Below are 25,657 nucleotides of genomic sequence, written 5' to 3'. Positions count from 1 at the left end.
ATGGGTGGGCCGGAGTGGCCCAGCCATGTGTCTGAACTGGTCCAAGGCCTGGACGCTGGTGCCGGCGGAGCGGCCAATGGAGGAGGAGGTGGCGGCCATGTTGTCTGAGAGGGGGGACAAGATGGATGCAGAGGAGTTTCTGGTTGCAAACAAGATGGTGGGGGCTCTCCTTCCGGTTGCAAACAAGATGGCTGCGGAGCAGTTTCCGGCGGACAAAATGTCCGCGGCAAGGCTTCCGGTGATTTATAAGATGGCGGAGGCTCTCCTTCCACCCTGCGCCAAGATGGCGGAGGCTCTCCTTCCGCCCTGCGCCAAGATGGCGGAGGCTCCCCTTCCGGTCTGCGCCAAGATGGCGGACGCTCTCCTTCCGGTCTGCGCCAAGATGGCGGACGCTCTCCTTCCGGTCTGCGCCAAGATGGCGGAGTGACCGGAAGAGGCGGGTAAAGAGAGGCGGGATTTCCGCCTGAGGGCCCATACTTCCTCCCTTCAGGCGAAGAAGAAGGAGGAAGTGTGCCATCTTGGTGGCCAGGCGGGAACTTCCCCCTTTCAAGCGAAGAAGAAGGAGGAAGTTCGCCATCTTGGCGACCAGGCAGGGACCTCCCCCCCTCAGGCGGAGAGGAAAGAGGAAGTTCGCCATCCTGATAATGGTCGTCCCGAAGAGGATGGAGCTCAAGGTCGGCATTGAGCTGACTAGATAAGGACTCAGTATCTAAGTCAGGAGTGTCCCCCTTATCAGGGTCGCAGTCGAGCGGCCGCGCAGCAGCCCCGGCGGAAACCTGGTAAGCGCCTTTCGGGGCAGGCGCGCCAAGGAGGCAGGCGCGGATGGCCACAAGCGTGGGCAGGAGGCCAGGGGGAAACGACCTGCCCTCATGCTCCATAGAGGAGGTGACACGGTCAATGAGACGCGAGTAAGTGTCTGGGCTCCAAAGGTGGCAGGTGGCCAGCCACGGATTGAAAGGCAGGAGGAGATCCCAGTACTTTTGCAGGTGGCGGAGGGAAACTCTAACGCCATTAGTGTCTAGGAGGCCAGCAAGCGCTCTGACTTGTGGCGCTTGGCGGGAAGATAGACGCCCGCCCATTTTTCTGCCGGGGGCCGATAACGGGGGTCCTTACCTTGAGAGCGCGGCGAAGGGGTGGGAGCGAGGTCCCACGGGGGTGAGGCAGTGGTCACGTCGGACCGGACTTGAACTGCCACCACGTTGGGGCGCCAGTTGCGGCTGGGGCGGCTTGCACCCCGACGCTGACGGGGGGGTTTGGAGGGGTCAGCTGGCCGCAAAGGCGTCTGAGGCTGCGGCAGACAGCCTCAGAGGGGCTCTCAGGTGTGGAGGACGCGCGGCGAGGGGAGAAAGAATGCCGCGGAGACCAGGTCTGGTACGCAAGTCCGGTTTATTAAGGAAGTGCAGTGGGTTATATAGAGAATGAGGAGGGCGGGGTAGAGCAGGAGGAGTGAGGGCTACGGGGCGGCTGGGGATTGGCAGAAACTTGTGGGCGGACTTGTGGTTTTGTGCTGTTAGCTGTTGCTAGGGAAGTGGGCAGATTTCAGGTTATGATGCAACAGAAAACCCTTCTGGGAAAGGCGGTCCATTCCCAGCAATGCCCAATGAAGGCAGCCATTTTATTTTACTGAACCGGCTTATAGGATTGTACATCCTTTAGGACATCAGGTAAGTCTGAATTGAAGAGACATATATTGTGTGGTATTTTCCTTGTTTAGTAAACTGTCATATAAAAGCATGAAAAATATATTTGCATTGACCAATATATTGGTATTGGCCACATAACTATTATACTTATAAAGAGCAATACTGACACTCCAGCATGAGAGACTTGGTTGTTTTACTCGTCTCCCTGGAAATAAAAAGCAGCACTGCTTTTCTTTCTGAAAGCACTGCATATCACTGCCCCAAACCCTGAATCCACAAGACTGAGACCTCGGGATAGAGACGTGAATATTGCTTTGGTCATATATGAATTACAGAATGAAAGGACATAACCTATTTTCATTAACTGTATCTACCCTCTTTTATATAATTAGAGGGAAATATGTGTTTTTTGGTGTAATTTGATTACATTTTTCTTCTGTGACACTGACACAGGATATGGCCTGCCTCACATGCTTAATGAGGTTATTAGCAGCATAAATAGTAACCATCCCATCTGATTTTTCTAGAGCAAGAAAGCAGCTTTGAGCCCTGGAATGTACTGACAGCATCTTCAATAAGGACCCACTGTCCCTCGATTCTCTTTATATTTTGGCTCTGGTGAGTACCTGAAAGAAGTTTCCTCAGGAGTGATGGACCTCCTTTACTGTGTAAATAATGATCTGAATGTAGATATTTGGAGTCAGGCTATCAGGGAGCCAGTGAGGTTATTGTAGAAAAGAAATTAGTCTGGAATTTAAGTCATATGTAATGGTTGGATGGGAATCTGCCTTATATTAGGATTCTGAGGTCCATTTTGCTGCAGTGAGTCCCAAGAGGGAGAGAGAAAACATTGGGAAAAACACAAATAAATATAGATGAGAAATGTCATCACCAGATGTATGGACATGGGAAGACTAACATAGTGCCAGGGGGAAGAGAGGAATTCTGAAGGTTTAACATTTAAACTGACACTGAAGGAAATGAGAGAGTGGTGGATGGGGTTGGGAGGTGGTGAGTGAGGATAATAGTGCTCAGTGCAGAGAGAATAACAATGCTCAATTGTGTTTGTGTGGTGCTGAAGCTATTGCTTGACTAAGTCCTGACAGAAGCAACCTTTCCTACTGATTTCCTACAGAAGTTTCTTTTTTCTTGGTTTAAAAACACCATCCCCCGGTGGCAGACTTGGCCCAATGGTTAGGGCGTCCACCTACCACATGGGAGGTCCACGGTTCAAACCCCGGGCCTCCTTGACCAGTGTGGAGCTGGCCCATGCACAGTGCTGATGCATGCAAGGAGTGCTGTGCCACACGGGTGTCCCCTGCGTAGAGGAGCCCCACGCGCGAGGAGTGTGCCGCATAAGGAGAGCCGCCCAATGCGACAGAAAGTGCAGCCTGCCCAGGAATGGTGCCGCACACATGGAGAACTGACACAACTAGATGATGCAACAAAAAGAAACACAGATTCCCGAGCTGCTAACAACAGAAACGGACAAAGAAGACAACGCAGCAAATAGACACAGAGAACAGACAAATGGGGGTGGGGAATAAATAAATAAATATATAAATCTTAAAAAAAAAAACACCATCCCCTTTATGCATATTGGTAGGAAACTTTTCTCATCTTATATATAGTAAGGAGATGATTAGATGATGTAATCCAAGATCCAGAATATAGCTTGATTTGGTCTTGTACTTTATAACTGGAATAAACTGGTTCTGTCAGCAGCAACATGTGCACTTAAGAGAAGCCTGACCTAAAAGTTAACTTTCCTTCATTAAAATAGTAAAAAACACATACAGCTACCATTGCACCTCCATTTTCTTACATGCAACGTATGACCAAGTATGTTCTTCTTTTATATAATTTCAAATCACATCATAACATATATTTTGAGAATATAAATGTATTTCCAATGCAAACACAAAACACTGAGAAAATTAAACTTAGAAATAGGGGAAAAAACATTATCAGAATGAAAGGCTTTCACACTCTCTTCTTAATTTAATACAATGAACAACTTTAACAGATTTTCCAATTCAGTATGTTTTAAATAGCATATGCTCAGCTAAGACCTCCTCCTACCTCACTCAATCTCACTTAATCAGCCTCAATATACAAAACCAGCCCCACAAAATCACATAATGCTCAGCCCAGCTTTCAGCTTGGGGAGACTGATTTGAGGAAATTAATGTCCTCAGGTCTGCAATGGGCTGGCCTTTGCTAATAAACTATTTTCTCGACATCCTCGTGTCACTGAATTGGAATTATGCACACGGGTCAAAAGGACTCTGTCAAGCAGTTTCAGTGTAGACAGGGAATTTCAAACATTAATTCCTGGATGCCAAGAAAATCGGTCATTTTCATTGTTTTTGTTTTTTTTTCTAATTATTTATTTTTAAAAATTACATTAAAAAAATATGAGGTCCCATTTAACCCCACCGTCCCCAACCCCACTCCCCCCACGGCAACACTTCCTCCCATCATCGTGACACATCCATTGCACCTGGTAAGAACATCTCTGAGCATCACTGCACCCCATAGTCAATGATCCACGTCATAGCCCACACTCTCCCATGTTCCATCCAGTGGGCCCTGGGGGGATCTGCAATGTCCCGTAATTGTCCGTGAAACACCACCCAGGACAACTCGACGTCCCAAAACCAGCTCCACATCTCATCTCTTCCTCCCATTCCCCAAACCCAGCAGCCACCATGGCTACCCTTCCCACACTCATTCCACATTTTCTCTGTGGACATTGGATTAGTTGTGTCCATTGCACATCTATGTCAAGTGGGGGCTTAGATTCCATATGGATACTGGATGCACTCCTCCTGCTTTCAGTTGTAGACACTCTAGGCTCCATGGTGTGGTGGTTGACCTTCTTCAACTCCATGTTAGCTGAGTGGGGAAAGTCCAATAAATCAAAGTGTAGGAGCTGAAGTCTGTTGAGGCTCTGGGCCTGGGTGTCATATTATCAGTCCAGAGATTCAAATCCCCTAAATATATCTTAAACCCCAGCACCTATTACAATTCCAATAAAGTAGCATGGAAGTCTTGTGAAAAGAGATCCCCTCTGAGTCCAATTCCATCACGCAGAAACACAGGCTCCAAAGAAGGGCCTTCTGCCATGGCAGTGAACCCCATCTGCTATGACCATAGAACCCGTGGGTCTCTTTATCCCTCAAAAGAACCAATACCTGGGGTTGTATCTACTTTATCTGTCTCTCAGACTCTGCTCAGTTGTGCATAAGGGCATTCCTTCTGACAACCTCCAGACTCTTTTTTAGAGACTCATAGCCTTATAATCTCATTTCTCCTTTCCATTTCCCCCTTACATTAGGTCAAGCAGCATTTTGAAGTCATGTTATTATATGTAGACAGGGATATTCTGCTGATCCGTATTGAACCTTTAATTCAAGGTCATTTTCTAGTTGCATCTTCAGCTGGTATGTGGTAGTGGTCCCTCGGTGCCAGGGAGGCTCATCCCCGGGCGTCATGGCCCTCGCTGGGGGGAATGCACTGCATCTACATGATGAATTTGGCTTTGAGAGTGGCCACATTTGAGTAACATGAAGGCTGTCAGGAGGAAACTCCAAAGCACAGTGCTACTCTAGGCCTTGTTCTTATTGCAGGTGTACAGGCTCAAAATCATAGCCATTAGTATCAGGAGCCCACTGTTGGGCCGTCCTTCCTTCCTGGTTCTTCCCATTGCACCTGTGGGACTGCCACTGCTCCTCCAGGGTCCATGACAGTGACCCCCCGGCCAGGGGCCCAGTACCCCCTCAGCTGTTGTTTTTAATTGTTTCCACTATGAGTATATCTAGGCATTACTATATACCCTGGGTATATGCCCTGTATAACTCCCTGTCAACCGTATATATCCTCTCAATAACATCCTATATCAGTATTCCTCCACTGCCATTGTTGAGTCACTCTGTGATCCAAAACTTCCTGTAAAGTGAATCCCAACAAATTGTCAGCTTCACAAGAGTCTTAGATCACCGAAATTCATATATACAATATACAGTACTTCCCCAGATCCACCATAAAACCTTTTCCCTTCCGCAGCGATAATCTTTTAACTTATTCATATCATATTTCCTGAAACTGATGTAGAGATTTCGAGACAATAGCTTTCAAACAAGGTGACAGCTGTACTTACTATGTGGTCCATACATTAGGTTGTACAGTTTTCTAAGTTTTTTAGTTATCCTATGTTTTGCCTAATGGTTTACATTATTAGTCTGTCATCCCCTATATTTTTTTGGTGTAATATTACATGTTTTATATTCATCCTCATGTACTCTCACAAAACTCCTCTCTTGCCCCCATATTTACCTTGGTTCCATCCATTCCACATCCATTTTCCCCTCCCCTTGGGGTCCACAACACCAGCCAATCTCCATTTCCCAAGAAGCCATGTCCAGAGATACTTGCAGCAGTATTCAGGGCCTGACTTTCTCAACTGCCCTGTTGCCCTGGGAGCCATCCTTTCTCATGAGAGATACAGTTCTCTCTATTTGATGGCATTAGTCTTCTCCAGGATGTGGGTTCCCCCCAACTCTCACTTCTTGGATCTCTTCCCAATGGTACTACCCACCTTGGCATAATGAGCCTTCAGCTATACCCCTGGAGTCCGTCCCGCATCAGACCTTACCCCCTGAGCATCTTAAACAGGTAAACCTCCTACTTATACTTTGATATGAGTTTCTCAACATTTTCTTCTCAACAAACACCTGACACTCTCCCATGTTCCTATGTTGCCCCTCCCTCCCCCCATTTTTTGGATAATATTACCCCTCTGCCCATCCCCAGCCCCCCTCAAACCCACAAAGCCCCATCCAAAGGCAACCCCTTGCCCCCATTTTGTCCCTTCTTTGTGCTCATACTTACCGCCAACTCATCACAGATTCCCCCCCTGCAGACGTTAACTCACATCCTTCCTCCACCCCCCGATTTCTTGTAAGCCTCTTTTCCACACTCTAGCTCTCTGAGGCAGTTTGCTTATTTCATATCATTGAGGTCATGTAGTATTTATCCTTCGATGCCTGGGTTGCTTCACTCAACATAAGATTCTCAAGGTTCATCCATGTTATCACGTGTGATTGTAGTGTATTTGTTCTTACAGCTGAGTAGTATTCCATTGTGTGTATATACCACATTTTATTGATCCACTCGTCTGTTGATGGATATTTGGATTGATTCCAATTTTTGGCGATAGTGAACAATGCTGCTATGAACACTGGTGTACATATATCGGTTTGTGTCCTTATTTTCAGTTCTGATGGGTATATACCCAGGAGTGGTATTGCTGGGTCATATGGCAAATCTATGGTTAGTTTTTTGAGAAACTGCCAAACTGTCCTCCAGAATGGTTGGATCCTTCTGCATTCCCACCAGCAGTGGATGAGTGTTCCCCTTTCTTCACATCCTCTCCAGCATTTGTATTCTTCTGTTTTATTCATAGCTGCCAATCTTATGGGAGTAAGATGGTATCTCATTGTAGTTTTTATTTGCATTTCCCTGATAGCTAGAGATTTGGAGCATTTTTTCATGTGCTTTTTAGCCATTTGTATTTCTTCTTTGGAGAAGTGTCTGTTTAAATCTTTTTCCCATTTTTTAAATGGGTTGTTTATCTTTTTGTTTTCAAGATATATGAGTTCTTTATATATGCAAGTTATAAGTCTCTTATCAGATATATGGTTGCCAAATATTTTCTCCCATTGTGTGGGTTCCCTTTTTACTTTCTTGACAAACTCCTTTGAGGTGCAGAAGGCTTTAATTTTGAGGAAGTCCCATTTATCTATTTGTTCTTTTGCTGCTCGTGCTTTTGGTGTGATATTCATGAAGCCATTTCCTATTACAAGGTCCTGTAGATGTTTCCCTACACTGCTTTCCAAGATCTTTATGGTCTTGGCTCTTATATTTAGGTCTTTGATCCATCTTGAGTTGATCTTTGTATAAGGTGTGAGATGGTAATCCTCTTTCATTCTTCTACATATGGCTATCCAGTTCTCCAGGCACCATTTGTTGAATAGGCCATTCTCTCCCAGTTGAGAGGGTTTGGTGGCTTTATCAAATATTATATGGCTATATTCTTGAGATTCCATATCTGAACTTTCAATTCGATTCCATTGGTCGGTGTGTCTCTCCTTATGCCAATACAATGCTGTTTTCACTACTGTAGTTTTGTAGTATGTTTTGAAGTCAGGAAGTGTGATTCCTCCTATTTCGTTTTTCTTTTTCAATATGTCTTTGGCTATTCGGGGCCTCTTTCCTTTCCAAATAAATTTCATACTTAGTTTTACTAGTTCCTTAAAGAAGGCTGTTTTGATTTTTATTGGGATTGCATTGAATGTGTAGATCAGTTTTGTTAGGATAGACATCTTAATAATATTCAGTCTTCCTATCCATGAACAAGGAATATTCTTCCATTTATTTAGGTCTTCTTAGATTTCCTTGAACAGTCTTGTATAGTTCTCGGTGTATAAGTTTTTTACCTCTTTAGTTAAATTTATTCCTAAGTATTTGATTTTTTTATTTACTATTGTGAATGGTATTTGTTTCTTGATTTCCTCCTGATCTTCCTCATTATTGGTGTACAGAAATGCTACTGATTTTTGTGCATTGATCTTATAACCTGCGACTTTGCTGAACTCATTTATGAGTTCTAGCAGCTTTGTTGTAGATCTCTCAGGGTTTTCTATGTATAGGATCATGTCATCTGCAAATAATGAAATTTTGACTTCTTCCCTTCCAATTTGAATGCCTTTTATATCTGGTTCTTGCCTCAGTGCTCGAGCAAGTACTTCCAAGACAATGTTAAATAGGAGCGGAGACAATGGGCATCCTTGTCTTGTTCCTGAGTTTAGAGGGAAGGATTTCAGGATTTCGCCATTGTAAACAATGTTGGCTGTAGGTTTTTCATATATATTCTTTATCATGTTCAAAAAGTTTCCTTGTATTCTGATCTTTTGGAGTGTTTTTATCAAGAAGGGGTGCTGTATTTTGTCAAATGCCTTTTCTGCATCTATAGATATAATGATGTAATTTTTTTCCTTCAATCTGTTTATATGGTGTATCACATTGATTGATTTTCTTATGTTGAACCATCCTTGCATACCTGGAATAAATCCCACTTGGTCATGGTGTATAATTCATTTAATGTGTTGTTGAATATGATTAGCAAGTATTTTATTAAGTATTTTTGCGTCTAGGTTCATTAGAGAAATTGGTCTGTAATTTTCCTTTCTTGTGGTGTCTTTGTTTGGCTTTGGTACTAGGATAATGTTGGCATCATAAAAGGAGTTCGGCAATGTTCCTTCTGTTTCGATTTTTTGGAATAGTTTCAATAGGATTGGTGTTAGTTCTTTCCGGAATGTTTTGTAGAATTCACCTGTGAAGCCGTCTGGCCCTGGGCTCTTCTTAGTTGGGAGATTTTGAATGACTGATTCTATCTCTGTGCTTGTGATTGGTTTGTTAAGATCATCAATTTCTTCTTTCGTCAGTATGGGCTGCTTATGTGTTTCTAGGAATTTGTCCATTTCCTCTAAATTGTCATTTTTGTTGGAATATAGTTTTTCAAAGTATCCTCTTATGATAGTCTTTATTTCTGTGCGGTCAGTGGTGATATCACCTTTCTCATTTCTTTATTTTGTGTATTTGCATCTTTTCTCCTTTTTTCTTTGTTACTCTCGCTAAAGGTTTGTCAATTTTGTTGATCTTCTCAAAGAACCAGCTCTTGGTCTTGTTTATTTTTTCAAGTGCTTTCTTATTTTCTATTTCATTTAGTTCTGCTCTTATCTTTGTTATTTCCTTCCTTCTTCTTCCTGTTGGGTTACTTTGTTGTTGTTTTTCTAATTCCGTCAAAAGTGCAGTTAGTTCTCCAATTTTTGCTCTTTCTTCTTTTTTGATATGTGAATTTATGGCTATAAATTTCCCTCTCAGTACCGCTTTTGCTGCATCCCATAAATTTTGGTATGTTGTGTTATCATTATCATTTGTTTCAAGGTAGTCATTGATTTCTTTTGAGATTTCCTCTTTGACCCACTGTTTTTCTAAGAGTGTGCTGTTTAATTTCCAAATTGTGGTGTGAAGTCTGGGCCTCCATCCCTTGCAAATTTCCAGCTTCACTCCACTGTGGTCAGTGATATTGTTTTGTATGATTTCAATCTTTCTGAATTCATTAAGCCTTTCTTTGTGGCCTAGCATATGGTCTATCTTGGAGAATGTTCCATGTGCGCTTGAGTAAAATGTATATCCTGCTGTGTTTGGGTGTAATGATCTATATATGTCTATTAGATCCAGCTCTTCTAATATACTGTTCAAATGTTTTGTTTCTTTAGTGATTCTCTTTTGAGATGTTCTGTCCAGAGTTGATAGTGGTGTATTAAAATCCCCCACTATAATTGTAGATGCATCTATTTTTTCACTTAGTTTATCCAGCGTTTGTCTCACATATTTAGAGGCGCCCTTGTTAGGAGCATAAATATTTATGACTGTTCAATCTTCTTGACAGATTGTCCCTTTCACTAAAATATAGTATCCTTCTTTGTCTCTCACAATTGTTTCACATTTAAAGTCTATTTTGTCTGATATTAATATAGCTACTCCTGCCTTTTTTTGGTTGTTGTTTGCTTGTATGATTGTTTTCCAGCCATTCACTTTCAATCTCCATGAGTCTCTGGGTCTAAGATGTGTCTCTTGTAGGCAGGATATAGATGGGTCATATTTCCTTATCCAGTGTCCCAGTCTGAATCTTTTGATAGGTTAGTTTAATCCATTGACATTCAGTGTTATTATGTTCAGAGAATTATTTATGGTAGCCATATTTTGGTTGGATTTGTGTTTGTTATATTTTGTTTGTATTATTTTATTTTCCCCTTCTATTTTTGTCTTTCTTGTTACTCTTACACTCTCCTCCATCTCTGACTGTCCTGTTTTTTCCTTTCTTCCTGCCAAACTCCCTTAAGAATTTCTTGAAGTGGAGGTTTCTTGTTGATATACTCTTTCAGTTTCTGTTTATCTGTGAATATTTTGAACTCTCCATCATTTTTGAATGCTAGTTTAGCTGGATAGAGTATTCTTGGTTGGAAATTTTTTTCCTTTAGTACCTTGACTATATCATACCATTGCCTTCTTGCCTCCATCGTTTCAGAAGAGAAATCAGCACTTAATCTTATGGAGTTTCCCTTGTATGTGATGGTTTTCTTTTCTCTTGCTGCTTTTAGAATTTTTTCTTTGTCTTGAGCATTGGATAATTTGACAAGTATATGTCTTGGGGTGGGCCTGTTGGGGTTTATGACCAGTGGAGTGCGCTGTGCTTCTTGGATATGTACATCTGTCTCTTTCAGTAGATTTGGGAAGTTTTCACTCATTATTTCCTGCAACACTCCTTCTGACCACTTTACCTTCTCTTTTCCTTCTGGAATGCCTATAATACGTATGTTTGAGCGTTTTGCATTATCATTCAGGTCCCTAAGTCCTATCTGGAATTTTTCTACCTTTTTATTGACCACTTCTACTATCTGTTTGATTTCCAATGCACTGTCTTCCACATCACTAATTCTCTGCTCTGCCTCTTCTAGTCTGCTGATATTTGCTGCAAGTGTATTTTTGATTTCTTGAATTGTGTTAATTTCCATCATATCTGTTATTTTTTTGCGCATGTCTGCAATTTCCCCTCCAAGTGTTGTCTTCATGTTGTTAACCTCTTTCATTACTTCATCAAATTTGTCGGTGATAAATGTTCTGAGATCTTTCATTGCTTGTGCGAAGTCCTGCTCCCCTTCCTGATTTTTAGTTTCTTGATTGGATTCAGCCATGTTTTCCTGATTACTTGTTTGGTTTGTAGATTTTTGTTGCTGTCTTGTCAACATTTTTTCTTGACGGGTTTAATCAGTTCCTTAGCTTCTTTGTCTAGTCTTGGAGATTAATTAGCTGTTGTTTTTGCGTAACTGTTATATCTTCTCTTTGTCACTTTGTTCTTCTTATTCCAATTTCTTATTGCTGGTTAAGCTCACTTTAAAGGAAAGTATTAGTGCTGGGGAAAGGCAATTGTGTAAGGAAGGAAAAAGTGTGAAGTAGTATTGGTGATATATGTTAACAAAGCAACAATACGAGTTCTGGGAGGATGGAGGTTAGATCATGTAAATTGTGTACAGTTATAGTAGTAGGAAAGTACCTATAATGAGGTAGACAACTGAACATGGGAGGAATATGGTACGTACTAAGAAGCTATTGTTTTCATGAGAGAGGGAAAGAGAAAAGAAAGGTAATAGTTTCAGGGATGAATACCAGCTGGAAAACTAAACAAAGGTATTAGAAATTAAGAGTTAGACACTTTGTGGATCAAAGAAAGGGAGGTGGAATATAGGAGAGATAGCAGATGGTGGAGGATATCAAGCTGTAGGGGAAAGGGGATAGTGTATATAGGCTAAATCTATTCACAGAGAAATGAGGCAGTGGAGGATGAGGAAACCCAGCAAATGTGAGGTGTTTCCTGCAGGACCTATTGTATTGTTAAGATAAAATAGAAAAAGAAGAATACTGGGGAGAAGAAAGAGAGGATTTAAAAAAAACAACAAAACAAAACAAAAAAAACCACAAAGAACAGAAACCCCGCCACCGGGCTTGGCTGGGCTCGGCTGGGCTCAGCTACCCCGCCCGCCACGGCTCGGCTGGGCTCGGCCGGGCACGGCTTCCCCGCCCGCCGCAGCTCGGGTGGGCTCGGCCGGGCTCGGCTCCCCCACCCGCCGCCCGCCCGCCGCCTGCCCACCGGGGCTCGGCGCAGTGCTAGCTGCCTCGTCTCCACCTACCCAAGGAGGGAATCCTCCACACTAGCTGGGATCTCCGTGTATATTTCACAGACGGATCCTCTCTGTTACCTTCCCTCCAAATCGATGTCCAGACACCTCCAGACCAGGAAAAATCCCAAAACAGCCCGGTCCCAAAGAGTCTCCAATGCCGCCCGGCCAATTCCCCCCAGGAGATAGTAACCGGGAAGTTCACTCAGCCGCCATCTTGCCCCCCCCTCCTCCATTTTCATTGTTATATTTTAATTTAGGTGCCTGTAACTGTTGGGGAAAAAGAAATAAAAATAAAATAATCTCTCAACCCAGAAAACCTGTCCACAAAAGTAGAAGAGAAAGAAAAACAATTTTATTATTGAATAAAGCATTACATAAATTGAATAAAGCATTTATTGAATAAAGCATTAAACCAGAACAGGATGCATCACAGGCAATCCACAGGAGTTTGCAAAGACAGAAAGAAACCTCATGGTTTGTGTGTAGCTAAGCAGATACATATTTACATACACATTCTCAAGCTATTTCTTTATCTTCAGGTGAGAGGTAGGTTCACAATTTGGAGACAGGAACAGTCCCCACCACTACTTCCAGGATTTATACTCTACCATAAAAATGGGAAATATTTTGATTGCATTTTATTCAAATGGCTTCCTTCCTTGAGGAGACCCTGTGTTGTGGGGAAATTTGCTTTATATACATTTCTAAAGGACAAAGAAGGAGGCATTGCTTACAAGTGTTGGTTTTCTAAAGTAAATACTAAGATGGGAGTCTGAAGGTAGTTTCTTCCCTTATGTTCAAAGGAGGAGAGTTTCTTATGTTTAAGTTTGTATTTTTATAACATACAGTCACACAGAGATAAAATTTCAGAAATAAACTCCAGATGATAGTTGTAGAGATGGAAGTGATGGAAATGTCATCAATAGAAAAAAATGGGCCAGAGAGCAGTGAAGTGTATCAAAAGAGGAGATAGGAAGTGTTGTTTTAGTCTGCTAATGGGTGCCAATGCAAAAATATCAGAAATGGTTTGGCATTTGTAATGGGAATTTATTAAGGTAAAATCTTACATTTCCAGTGCTGTGAAAATGTCCAGATCAAGTAATCATCAGAGATGCCATCTCTCAAAAAGTTGGCTGCTAGCAGATCCAGGACTCCTGCCACGTGTCAGGGCTAAAGGCCACTGGACTCTGCTTTCTCCTCCAGGCTCAGGTTCTCCCCAGCTCAGCTGGGGCAACCAGGCATATGGGTCATCTCTGCTGGAATACAGCTCTTCACTCTGGGCTGCTCTACTGAGTCCAGCCTCAGCCTCTCTCTCAGACTCTTGTGATTTCTCTGTCTTTCTCGGCTTAGGAGATCCTGGAGTCCTCTGTCACATGACAGTAAATGGAAGATGTTTTTCTCTGTGTGCCTCTGCATGTTTCTCCCATTTATAAAATACTCCACCAAGAGGACCTAGATGCACCATGTTTAAGCCTCACTGAAGGACTCCAGTCAAAGACCCCCCAGTGGAAAGTGGATTTGGCTCCACAGATAGAGCATCCACCTACCACATGGGAGGTCCAGGGTTCAAACCCAGGGCCTCCTGACCCATGTGGTGAGCTGGCCCATGCGCAGTACTGATGCGCACAAGGAGTGCCGTGCCACACAGGAGTGTTCCCTGCATAGTGGGAGCCCCACTCCCACAAGGAATGTGTCCTGCATGGAGAGCTGCCCCATGCGAAAAAAGTGCAACCTGCCCAGGAGGTGGCGCCACACACACAGAAAGTCAATGCAGCAAGATTATGGAACAAAAAAAGAGACACAGATTCCCAGTGCGCTGATGAGAATACAAGCAAACACAGAAGAACACACGGCAAATGGACACAGAAAGCAGACAACTGTGGGAGGAGGGAAGGGGAAATAAATAAATAAATCTTAACACAACAACAACAAAGACACCCCTCCCCCCCGGTGAATCCAGTCCAATCACAGGGTCCTGCACCCACAGGAATGGATTAGTTCCAAGAACATAATCTTTTATGGGATTCACAAAAAAGCTTCAAACTGTCACAAGCTTAGAACAGATTACTGAGATGTTTCAAAAATATATTTAAGAAGTACCTTTAGGAGAATTTGGGGAAAAGTGATCAGAATTACTTGAATACTAAGCTGTCAGAGAATTCTTGGAAAAAGTTCCTCAAAGGAAGTCAAGGTCCAATTCTTCTTAGTTCCATATAAAAGCAAACACACTCATTGAATATATTTATGGGAGCTCATTAATGTTAAAAGATTTATTTATGGGTAAAAGTGGTGAATTTTGTATAGGAAAGACAGGAGGAAATGAGGAATGGGAACTGGACTTCAGTTTGTGAAGGAGGAACAGCAGGGCAGGAAATAGAATGAAGAGAGGATCAGAGGAGGTTTGATGGCTTAGTTTTCCTTCTTCATATTTTGCTGCCTAGTAGATTAACAAACTCAGTGGAACCCAAGTAAGAGAGCTGGCACCTGAGTTCTTGACAATGCAGCCACAGGTCAGTAGGGAAAGGCACTTTCTTCTGAAATGACAACTCTATTGTCTCTGGGAAGGAAGGTTTCTCATACTGTTCTGGATCGTTGTGCCAATGGTCCTTCTCTGCTGTGAAAAAGTAAAACCACAGGATCCACGGGGACGTCTCTGTCCATTTATACAACTGTACATCCCTTGGTTCCCTGTTGTATTATGATCAAGGTTGTACTTATTTTGTAATTCCTGAGTTTGGAGCCAGTGAAGTGTAAAGCATTCTACCAACCAAGAATCCAGTATAAAACTAGGATTTTGGGAGGCAGGGATGGAAAAAATGAAACTGGGATTCCCAATCCTAGTCACAGCCAGTCTGCCCCTTTAGGATGGGAAAAGCCAGGAAAATCAAATTTAAACAGCTGAAAACTTTGATTTGCGCTCTCTGTTTAGTCAGTAGAATGGCACCATGGTCCCTGCTGATCCAGACCAAGATGAACTTGATCAGTGCTGTCTCCCCACATGAAGCAGGATGGGTTAATGAAGCCACAGACCCTTCTTCAGAGTCCATAATAATCTAGGGCTATGCATCCTCTAACACCCTGGCCTCTAAACAGCAAGGGGATTCAGGCACGACATCCAGTCCCTGGGCATTCTGTTTAATTTATTGGGATAATTCTTAGACATGGCCACCTGTTTTTCTTTTAATTTCTATGTAATATTCCATACATCTATTACTCATCCCCAGATCAGTGATGTTAGGGTCTTAGTGTCAGAGGGACTATTAGGACAGCTCATTTGTGGCACTGGAGAGTTTTGACTAGTGTGGATTTGGGGGGCAAGTGCTTGAGGGTAAAGCATCTTAGTATATATCTACTCTATTGCAATTTTCACCAAACCCAAGTATAGGAAATACTCTCTAGGGTAGAACCTGAGTAAGAGTTTTCTGGGGCAACCCGTTTTATTCCCTTACAATCCAGCCTGGCTCCCTCTTGCTGCCAATAATGTCCAGGTACCTATGAAATTCAGTTTGAATGGTTTAATGAAATTCCAGGTAGTGTTAAAGCAATGCTATAAATTTATAATTGTGAAATTGGCACGATTAATGATTTTACTAACCATCTTGATTTATTGAGCTTCCATTTTATCCAGGGAGTTATAAAGAAGAAATGGAGGTTAACTGAAGTGAGCTGGCATACCCACAATCCTTTGCAGTACTGATAAAATCCCCAGCCCTAGCCTGAGGAGAAGTCAAGCTGACACCAGCAAGGCCTGCTGATCTTCATCAGAGGGCCACAATCTTACTTCAGTGTCCTGCTTGCTGATTATCACATGGCCCCAAGGACACCCTGTTCAAAGAGCCCCACAGCCTTGTAATGTACAGGAAGCATGGAAAGCATGGACAGCACATACAAGACTAAATCGTGTCCCCTTATCTCTCCCCATTCCCCCCATACCTTCCCTTTTTCTCAAGCAGACATATAAGCTGCACTCACAACTCAAACTTTTGAGCAGAAACCTCGTGGTGCTGCTCCTGCATTAATATAATAACTAGCTCTGCATTCCCTTTATGAACTTGTTTTTTTTTCAGCACAACATAATCAAGCAAGTTTACATATCATGTCTTATATCTGGCACCTTGGTCAAATAAATTTCTTATGGGGTAATTCCACAAAATGCCTAAAGCCATGGTCTTTTTCCAGGAAGTTACTAATGAGTGAGGTGGAACATTGCAATAATGGGAAAAGGATATTCTTGGGAGGAACAACCAGGAGAAAAAGATCAATAAAAACTGGTCCATTTTAAGACATTTTTGGCTATTCTGGACCCCTTACCCTTCCAAATAAATTCATTTATTGGCTTTTTTATTTCCTCAAAAAGGGTGTTGGGATTCTTATTGGGATTGTGTTGAATCCGTAAATCAGTTTGGGTAAAATTGACACCCTAATGATATTTAGTCTTCCAAGCCATGAATACCGAATGTCCTGCCATTTATTTAATTCTTCTTTGGGTTCTTTTAGTAATGTTTTGTAGTTTTCTGAGTACTTGGCTAAGTTTATTCCTAAATATTTGATTGTTTTAGTTGCTATAATAAATGAAATTTTTTTTTCTGGTTTTCTCCTCAGATAGCACATAAGTCGTGTGTAGAAATGCTTTTGATCTTCACATATTAATCTTGTGTACCACCACTTTGATAACTTGTCTATTAATTATAGTAGCTTTTTTTCTCTCCCCTTCCCCCCTCCCCCCATTGCCTGCTCTCTCTGTCAATTACCTGTGTGTTCTGTGTCTGCTTGCATTCTTGCCAGTGGCACTGGGAATCTGTGTCTCTTTTTGTCGCATTATCTTGCTGCGTCAGCTCTCCGTGTGTGTGGTGCCATTCCTGGGCAGGCTGCACTTTTTTCACGTGGGGTGGCTCTCCTCACACGGTGCACTCCTTCTGCATAGGGCTACCCTACATGGGGGACAGCCCTGCGTGGTACGGCACTCCTTACATGCATCAGCACTGCACGTGGGCCAGTTCCTCAGGTCAGGAGGCCCTGGGTTTGAACCCTGGACCTCCCATGTGGTCAGCAGATGCACTATCAGCTGAGTCAAATCTACTTCCCAATTGTAGTAGCTTTTTTGTGGATTTTTATCCCTTTCTTTGTGCATACAAGGCACACATATATATGTATATACTTTTATTTATTTATATACAATACAAACACCTATATACACTCATATATACACACACATAATATAGATATATATGTACTTTCTCCACATAGTTGTTTAGTGTCATTTCTACCTAATACTTTGTAGAATGGGTTTTAAAGTGTAATTATCAAGAACAGTCCTGAGCCTTCATACTTTGAGGAGGACCACAGAGGTGGTCACTGGGTCAAACTCACAAGTGGCTCAGCTCTGAGAGGAGCAGTGGCATTTTAATACTCATTCATGTACATTCCCTGTACCCTGTATATTATGGTGTAGGCAGCTGCTCCTGTTGTGGAATACAGAAGTATTTTTGGAATAACCTGCCCTTCTTTATTTCTGTCCCATTCTTTAAAAACCCCAGACATTTGTGGGTCTAGAATCCTAGCTGGCATCCTGCTCTCCCTTTCCTCTGGCCTGGGGACCTGCAGACACCATGGTTCTCCACCATCTCTCTGGCTTCTTTTAGGGGGCTTGCAGGCTCCCAGAGTTCAGAAAAAGGACTTTCTGTTTTTACCCTTTCTTTTCTTTTCCACTCTCTCCTCATCATGGTGGCTTTATAATTCATACTATATTCTTCTCCATATTCATATTCCCATTACATTATAGGTACTCCACTTTTAATTCCTATAACTCTACATGCTTACATGAGTTTACTACTAAGTCTCCTAGGTTTTACATTGTTATTCTGCTAAATTTTACTATCAATATTACCATTATACATTTTCCTTTCTTACCTCTTTTACTTTTTCTGGCCCTAATCTGTGTCCTTTGAGAGAACTTAGAAAACAACAAGGAAATAGAAAAAGAACAACAAAATGTCAAAAAGAAACTTAACAAAGACACAAAAATAGCAACTAATTAAAACCCAAGACTAGGGTGAAAAGCTAATCAACTGAACAACCCCATCAAGATAAAATGATGACCAGACAGCAGCAAAAAATTACAAAACATAACCAATAATTAGGAAGACATAGCCCAGTCCAATGAGCAAACTAAAAACCAGGAAGAGGAGCAGAACATTGAATAACTAATCAAAGCTGACCAAACAAATATCATGGACCAAATTAATGAAGTGAAGGAAGAGATTAAGGATATTAAGAAATCACTTGGAGAACATACTGAAGAAACTCTAAACAAACACAAAAGAGAACAGATATGACGGTGATGAATGGCACAATCCAAGGAATCAAAAATACACTCTCAGCAGATAATAGATTTGAAGAGGCAGGGGAAAGAATTACTGATGTGGAAGACAGTAAATCTGAAATCAAACAGATACCAGAATTGATAGATAAAAAGATAGAAAAAATCCAGCAGGGATTTAGGGATTTGAATGACAACACATAACACTCAAACATATGCATTATAGGCATCCCAGAAGAAGAAAAGGAAAAGGGTACATAAGGGGTGTTGGAGGAGACAATCGGTGAAAACCTCCCAAAGCTATTGAGGGAGATGGATGTACCTGTCCAGGAAGTGCAGCACACCCCAAACATTATAAATCCCAACAGGCCTACTTCAAGACATATACTTGTCAAATTATCCAATATTCAAGACAAAGAGAAAATACTGACATCCGAAAGAGAAAAGAGTACCATCACATACAAGGTTAGCTCAATAAGATTAAGTGCTGATTTCTCATCTGACAACATGGAGGCAAGAAGGCAGTGGTATGACATAGTCAAGGTACAAACAGAAAAAAATTTCCAGCCAAGAATACTCTATCCAGCAAAGCCAGCATTCAAAAATGATGGAGAGTTCAAAGTGTTCACAGATAAGCAGAAGCTAAGAGAGCATGCCAATAAGAACACTGCCCTTCAAGAAATATTAAAAGGATATCTACAGGTTAAAAGGAAAAAAAATATTAGAGACAGGGTTGGGAGAGAATGTAAGAACAACTAAAAAGACAAAAAGAGAAATAAAAACAACATATGACATAAATCAAAGAAAATATGGCTAATGTAAGTAATTCCTTGAGAGTAATAACATTAAATGTTACTGGATTAAACTCACCAGTCAATAGACACAGATTTGCAAAATGGATAAGGAAATATACCCATCCATATGCTGTCCAAAAGAATCCCTCCTTAGACCCAGGGATTCAAGGAGGTTGAAAGTGAATGGCTGGAAAACAATCTCACAAGCAAACAATAACAAAAAAGGGCAGGAGTAGCTATACTAATATTGGACAAAATAGACTTCAAAGGCAAAATGATTATGAGAGACAAAGATGGACACTGTATATTAGTAAAAGGGATAATCTTTCAAGAAGAAAGAACAATCATAAACATTTAGGCACCTAACCTGGGTGCCTCAAAATACATAAGACAAACACTGGAAAAACTAAGGGGAGGAATACATGCCTGTACAATTATAATGGGGGACTTTTATACACCATTATCACCATTAGACAGAACATATTAACAGAGAATCAATCAAGAAACAAAGACTTTGAATAATATATTAGAGGATCTGGACCTAATAGATATATACAGAACACTATACCCAAGTACATTCTTCTCAAGAACACATGGATCATTCTCCAACTCAGACAACTTGTTGGCCACAGAAAATGTCTCAATGAATTCAGACAACCTGAAATCATACAAAACAACTTCTCTGACCACAATGGAAGGAACCTGGAAATCTGCAAGGACCAGAGAACCAGATCATGCACAAAGATATGGAAGTTAAGCAACACACTCTTAGTTATACAGTGAGCCAAGGAGGAAATCTCTAAAGAAATCAGTAACTACCTTACAAATAATGAAAATAACAATATAACATATCAAAATTTATGGGAGGCAGTAAAAGATGTACCTAGTGGGAAATTCTAGCCATAAATTCATACATCAAAAAAGGAGAAAGAGTTAAATGAAAGATCTAAATTCACAGTTAGAGGAATTAGTGGAAAAAAAAAAAAAAAAAAACCACAACAAACCAACCCCAAAGGAAGAAGAAAAAAAGAAATAACAAAGATCAGAGCAGAACTAAATGAACTAGATAATAAGAAAGCTGTAGAAAAAATAAAACAAAGAGCTGGTTCTTTGAGAAGATCAATAAATTTGACAAACCTTTAGCTAGACTAACAAAGGAAAAAAGAGAGAAGCTGTAAACACAGAAAATAAGAAATGAGAAAGGGGATATCACCACTGACCTCACAGAAATAAAGAGTATCCTAAGAGAATACTTAGAAAAACTATATGCCAACAAGAAGGACAATTTGGAGGAAGTGGACAAATTCCTAGAAACATATAAGCAGCCAACATTGACCAAAGAAGAAATTGATGATCTCAAATAACCAATCACAAATAAAGAGATAGAATCAGTCATTAAAAACCTCCCAACTAAGAAGACCCCAGGGCCAGATGACTTCACAGGTGAATTCTACCAAACAGTCTGGAAAGAATTAACCCAAACTTGCTTAAACTCTTCCAAAAAATTGAAGTAGAAGGAACATTGCCTAACTGATTCTATGATGCCAACATTACCCTGATACCAAAGCCAAACAAAGACATCACAAGAAAAGAATGTTACAGTCTAATCTCTCTAATGACCCTAGATGCTAAATCCTCAACAAAATACTTGCTAATTGTATTCAACAACACATCAAATGACATATAGATACACCATGGCCAAGTGGGTTTCATCCCAGGTATGCAAGAATGGTTCAATATAAGAAAATCAATCAGGAAAACGGACTTTGGCCCAGTGGTTAGGGCGTCCGTCTACCACATGGGAGGTCCGCGGTTCAAACCCTGGGCCTCCTTGACCCGTGTGGAGCTGGCCCATGCGCAGTGCTGATGAGCGCAATGAGTGCCGTGCCACGCAAGGGTGTCCCCCGCGTGGGGGAGCCCCACGCACAAGGAGTGCACCCGTGAGGAAAGCCACCCAGCGTGAAAAGAAAGAGCAGCCTGCCCAGGAATGGCACCGCCCACACTTCCCATGCCGCTGACAACAGAAGCGGACAAAGAAACAAGACGCAGCAAATAGACACCAAGAACAGACAACCAGGGGAGGGGGGGAATTAAATAAATAAATAAATATTTAAAAAAAAAAAAAGAAAATCAATCAATGTAACACACCATATAAACAGATCGAAAGAAAAAAAAATCACATGATCATATCTATAAATGCAGAAAAAGCATTTGAGAAAATACAGCACCCTTTCCTGATAAAAACTCTTCAAAAGATAGGAATACAAGGAAACTTGCTGAACGTGAGAAAGGGCATATATGAAAAACCCACTGCTAGCATCACATACAATGGTGAAATCCTAAAACTTTCCCTCTAAGATCAGGAACAAGACAAGGATGCCCACTCTCACCCCTTCTGTTTAACATTGTGTTTGAAGTACTTGCTCGAGCACTGAGGCAAGAAACAGACATAAAAGGCATCCAATTTGGAAAGGAAGAAGTCAAAATTTCATTATTTGCAGATGACATGGTCCTATACATAGAAAGCCCTGAGAAATTTACAACAAAGCTTTTAGAACTTATAAATGTGTTCAGTAAAGTCGCAGGTTATAAGATCAATGCACAAAAATTGGGAGCATTTCTGTACACCAATAATGTCCACAAGCTGAGGAGGAATTCAAGGGGAAAAAACATTTACAATAGTAAATAAAAAACCAAACACCTAGGAATAAATTTAACTAAAGATGTAAAAGACTTATACACAGAAAACTACACCAAACTGTTGTTTTTTTTTAAAAGATTTATTTATTTATTTATTTAATTTCCCCCCCTCCCCTGGTTGTCTGTTCTTGGTGTCTATTTGTTTCGTCTTGTTTCTTTGTCCGCTTCTGTTGTCGTCAGCGGCACAGGAAGTGTGGGCGGCGCCATTCCTGGGCAGGCTGCACTTTCTTTTCACGCAGGGCGGCTTTCCTCAGGGGCGCACTCCTTGCGCGTGGGGGCTCCCCCACGCGGGGGACACCCTTGTGTGGCACGGCACTCCTTGCGCGCATCAGCACTGCGCATGGCCAGCTGCACACGGGTCGAGGAGGCCCGGGGTTTGAACTGCGGACCTCCCATATGGTAGATGGATGCCCTAACCACTGGGCCAAAGTCCGTTTTCCTACACCAAACTGTTAAAGGAAATTAAAGAAGGCTTAAATAAATGGAAGGATACTCCCTATTCATGGATAGGAAGACTAAATATCATTAAGATGTCTATCCTACACAAACTGACCTACATATTTTAATGCTATCCCAATAAAATCACAGCATTTTTTAAATGAACTGGAAAGAGTAAGTATGAAATTTCTTTGGAAGGGAAAGGTTCCCCAAATAGCCAAAGACATATTGAAAGGGAAAATGAAATCATAGGAATCACACTACCTGATGTTAAAACATACTGCATGCTTGATGAATGTGATTCTCCTGTTTGGAGTTGTAGGCACTCTTGGTTCCCTGGTGAGGTGGTTGAGCATCTTCACCTCCCTGTTAGCTGACCTGGGTAAGTCCAACAAACCAAAGAGTAGGAGTTTCAACACTGCTGAGGCTCAGAGCCCAGCTGGAACATGGCCAGTCCAGAGATTCAAGTTCTCCAGGACATGCATATAGGGTATATAGACATGTTCGGATGTTTGTTGGGTATTGACGTAATGGGTAGTTTCACACAACAACTGAGGGAGTGCTGAGTTTCCATCCTGGGGAGCTCTGTTGCATTCCCCAATGGCACAGGAACAATCCTCCAAGAGGAAGGGCAAAGAACAGTGAAGAAGGATGATCCAAAGATGGGCTTTCGATACTAAGTATGCTTATGTGTCTGTGCACTTGAAATTTCAACTTGGCCTAGAGCTGCAGGGTGCCTAAGAGTTACCTCCTGAGAGCCTCCGTGTTGCTCAAATGTGGCCACTCTCTAAGCCAAACTCAGCATACAAATGCATTACCTTCCCCCCCAGCATGGGACATGACTCCAGGAGATGAGCCTCCCTAGGGATTACTACCAAGCACCAGCTGATGATGCAACTAGAAAAAAGACCTTGAATAAAAGGGGGAATGGTAAAGACAGATGAATTTATATGGCTAAGAGTCAGGAGGTCATCAGAGGGCTCACCCTTATGCACATCTCACAGGATCTCAGAGAAAGCTGAAGTAGATACAACTCCAAATAGTGGTGCTCCTAAAGGCTTTGGAGACACCCACATCCTACAGTCATGGCTGATGGCTCTGGAGTTCAGTGCCTTGCCAGTGTGCCCTACTTTGGAATTTGTGCTCCTGCGTGTGATGGAATTGGACTCAGACGTGACTTCTCTATACATGCCTCTTCTGTTACTTTTACTGAACCTGTGGTTGGCACTGGAGTTGGTATATGCCCAGGAGACTTGAATCTCTGGAATTTCCCTTTGCCACCTGGGCCCTAAGCCTCAGCAGAGTTGCAAAACAGTTTGTTGGATATACCCAGGTCAGCTAACAAGGAGGTGAGGCCACCGGCCATGTGGGATTAAGTCCCCTCTCAATTTAGAGATGGAGTGGGCATTGCCATCTCTAGGTTCTCAGGATGGAAGAATTAAATTTGGATTAGAGTGGATTTACTGGTATTCAACTATAGAATTATTGTGACTCTAGCAATGCAAGAAATTAAATCACTGATGTGGAGACAGTGACCATGGAAGTTGCTGAAGGCAGGGAGATGGAAATAGAGTGTGGTATGGGGGCAGTTTTGGGACTTGGAGTTGTTCTGAATGATAATGCAGGAACAGATGCAGGACATTACTTATTGCCTGAATGGACTGGGCGAGACGGTACACTACAATGTAAACTAAATCTATGCTGTGTGACAGTGCTCTAAAATGTATTCATCAAATGCAATCAATGTACCACACTAATGAAAGAAGTTGCTGGTGTGGGAGGAGTGGGGAATGTGGGGATTGGGATATATGGAAACCTCATATTTTTCTGGCAACATATTGTGTGATTTATGTATCTTTAAAAAAAGATAATTTTTTAAATTGAATCCTCTTAAAAAAAGGAAAAAGCAGAAGCTGAAAATAATATATTTAAACTGGTACAGAAATTTGATTTTAATTAGCCATGTTCTGAATTTTAGATTGTAGATGTTTTGCAGACATTTTCCTTCACTTTACAATTGAGACCAGAAACACTTGAAGAATCTGATTTAACATGTATGTAATGTCAGTTCTCTAAGAGGATAAGTGTCATCCTCTTATTTTTTTCAGTGTAACATTGTGTGTGATCTATGTATCTTTTTAAAAAAGAAAGATAATAGAAAATATACTTAAAAAATAATATGATAGAGATAAGCACATTTTATTTTCAGTATCTTTCCCCACTGACCACTCACTGATGAGCAGCTAGGCTGTCAGTTGCTTGTGGGTTCCAGGAAGAATGTTGGGGAGTTCTCTGGGGTTTGTTGTGGATACAGGGTTACTGGCCAGAGTCCTGTGGTGGCTTCAGTGCCACGGAGGGCCTGTACTGCTCTGTGGAGCTGGTCTTTTGGACGATCCTAGGGAAGCTTTGAGAGGTGGTGATGGAGCGCAATGGCACTACTCCATACCTCACACTCCACAGCCTCCTGGAGGACTCAGGGGCATTTCAATCCTTCTTCAGCCTTCTGGTGTGTCTCCTCCTGTTCAGACTTGAGCAGTCTGTTAGAAGCCGACTTTATATAAAACATGAAAAACAGCTTGTGGACACACTAGCTACACTGATGGTCAAGAAATGTCAACTTCTTGATAAGATGAGTGCTGCTAACAGGAGGTATGAAGAGACTAAGTCATCTTTAGAGGAAGCTAGGCTACAGAAAGTGACTTTAAAAATGCCCAGCCTCATTGACACCTACAGAAAGGCTAAGGGAACAAGAGCAGTGTTGATGGAGGAATTAACTTCAGTGGTCCAAGAACTACAGGAAGAGAGATCCAGATGTTCCAAACAAGAAGAAGAGATGAAGAAGTTGCTGAAAACACTGAAGGCACAAGAAGAGGTCCTGAGGACCACCAGAGCACCAGGTGCTTTTCCACACTCAGTGTGTTTGGGATCCCTTCCCCTCCCTGATGGTCCCTCCTC

General features: G+C 41.9%; 1 long non-coding RNA gene across 6 annotated transcripts in view; it reads left to right on the top strand.

The window, feature by feature from the left end:
- Positions 1 to 25,657, top strand: part of LOC131274948 (uncharacterized) — a 114,966-nt gene that overhangs the window by 80,260 nt on the left and 9,049 nt on the right. For 4 of the 6 annotated variants that reach the window (XR_011646740.1, XR_011646738.1, XR_011646741.1 and 1 more), the window contains one exon: positions 2,171 to 2,261. The exons of 1 other annotated variant lie outside the window; for it this stretch is intronic. This is a non-coding gene — a long non-coding RNA (uncharacterized lncRNA). Of the gene's footprint in view, positions 1 to 2,170; positions 2,262 to 16,079; positions 19,490 to 25,657 lie in introns of those variants that run through there. One more of the 6 variants, XR_011646739.1, reaches the window with a different exon arrangement.

This window comes from Dasypus novemcinctus, chromosome 21 (genome assembly GCF_030445035.2).
Source record: "Dasypus novemcinctus isolate mDasNov1 chromosome 21, mDasNov1.1.hap2, whole genome shotgun sequence".
Lineage (NCBI taxonomy): Eukaryota > Metazoa > Chordata > Mammalia > Cingulata > Dasypodidae > Dasypus > Dasypus novemcinctus.
This window is presented reverse-complemented; position numbering and strand designations above follow the sequence as displayed.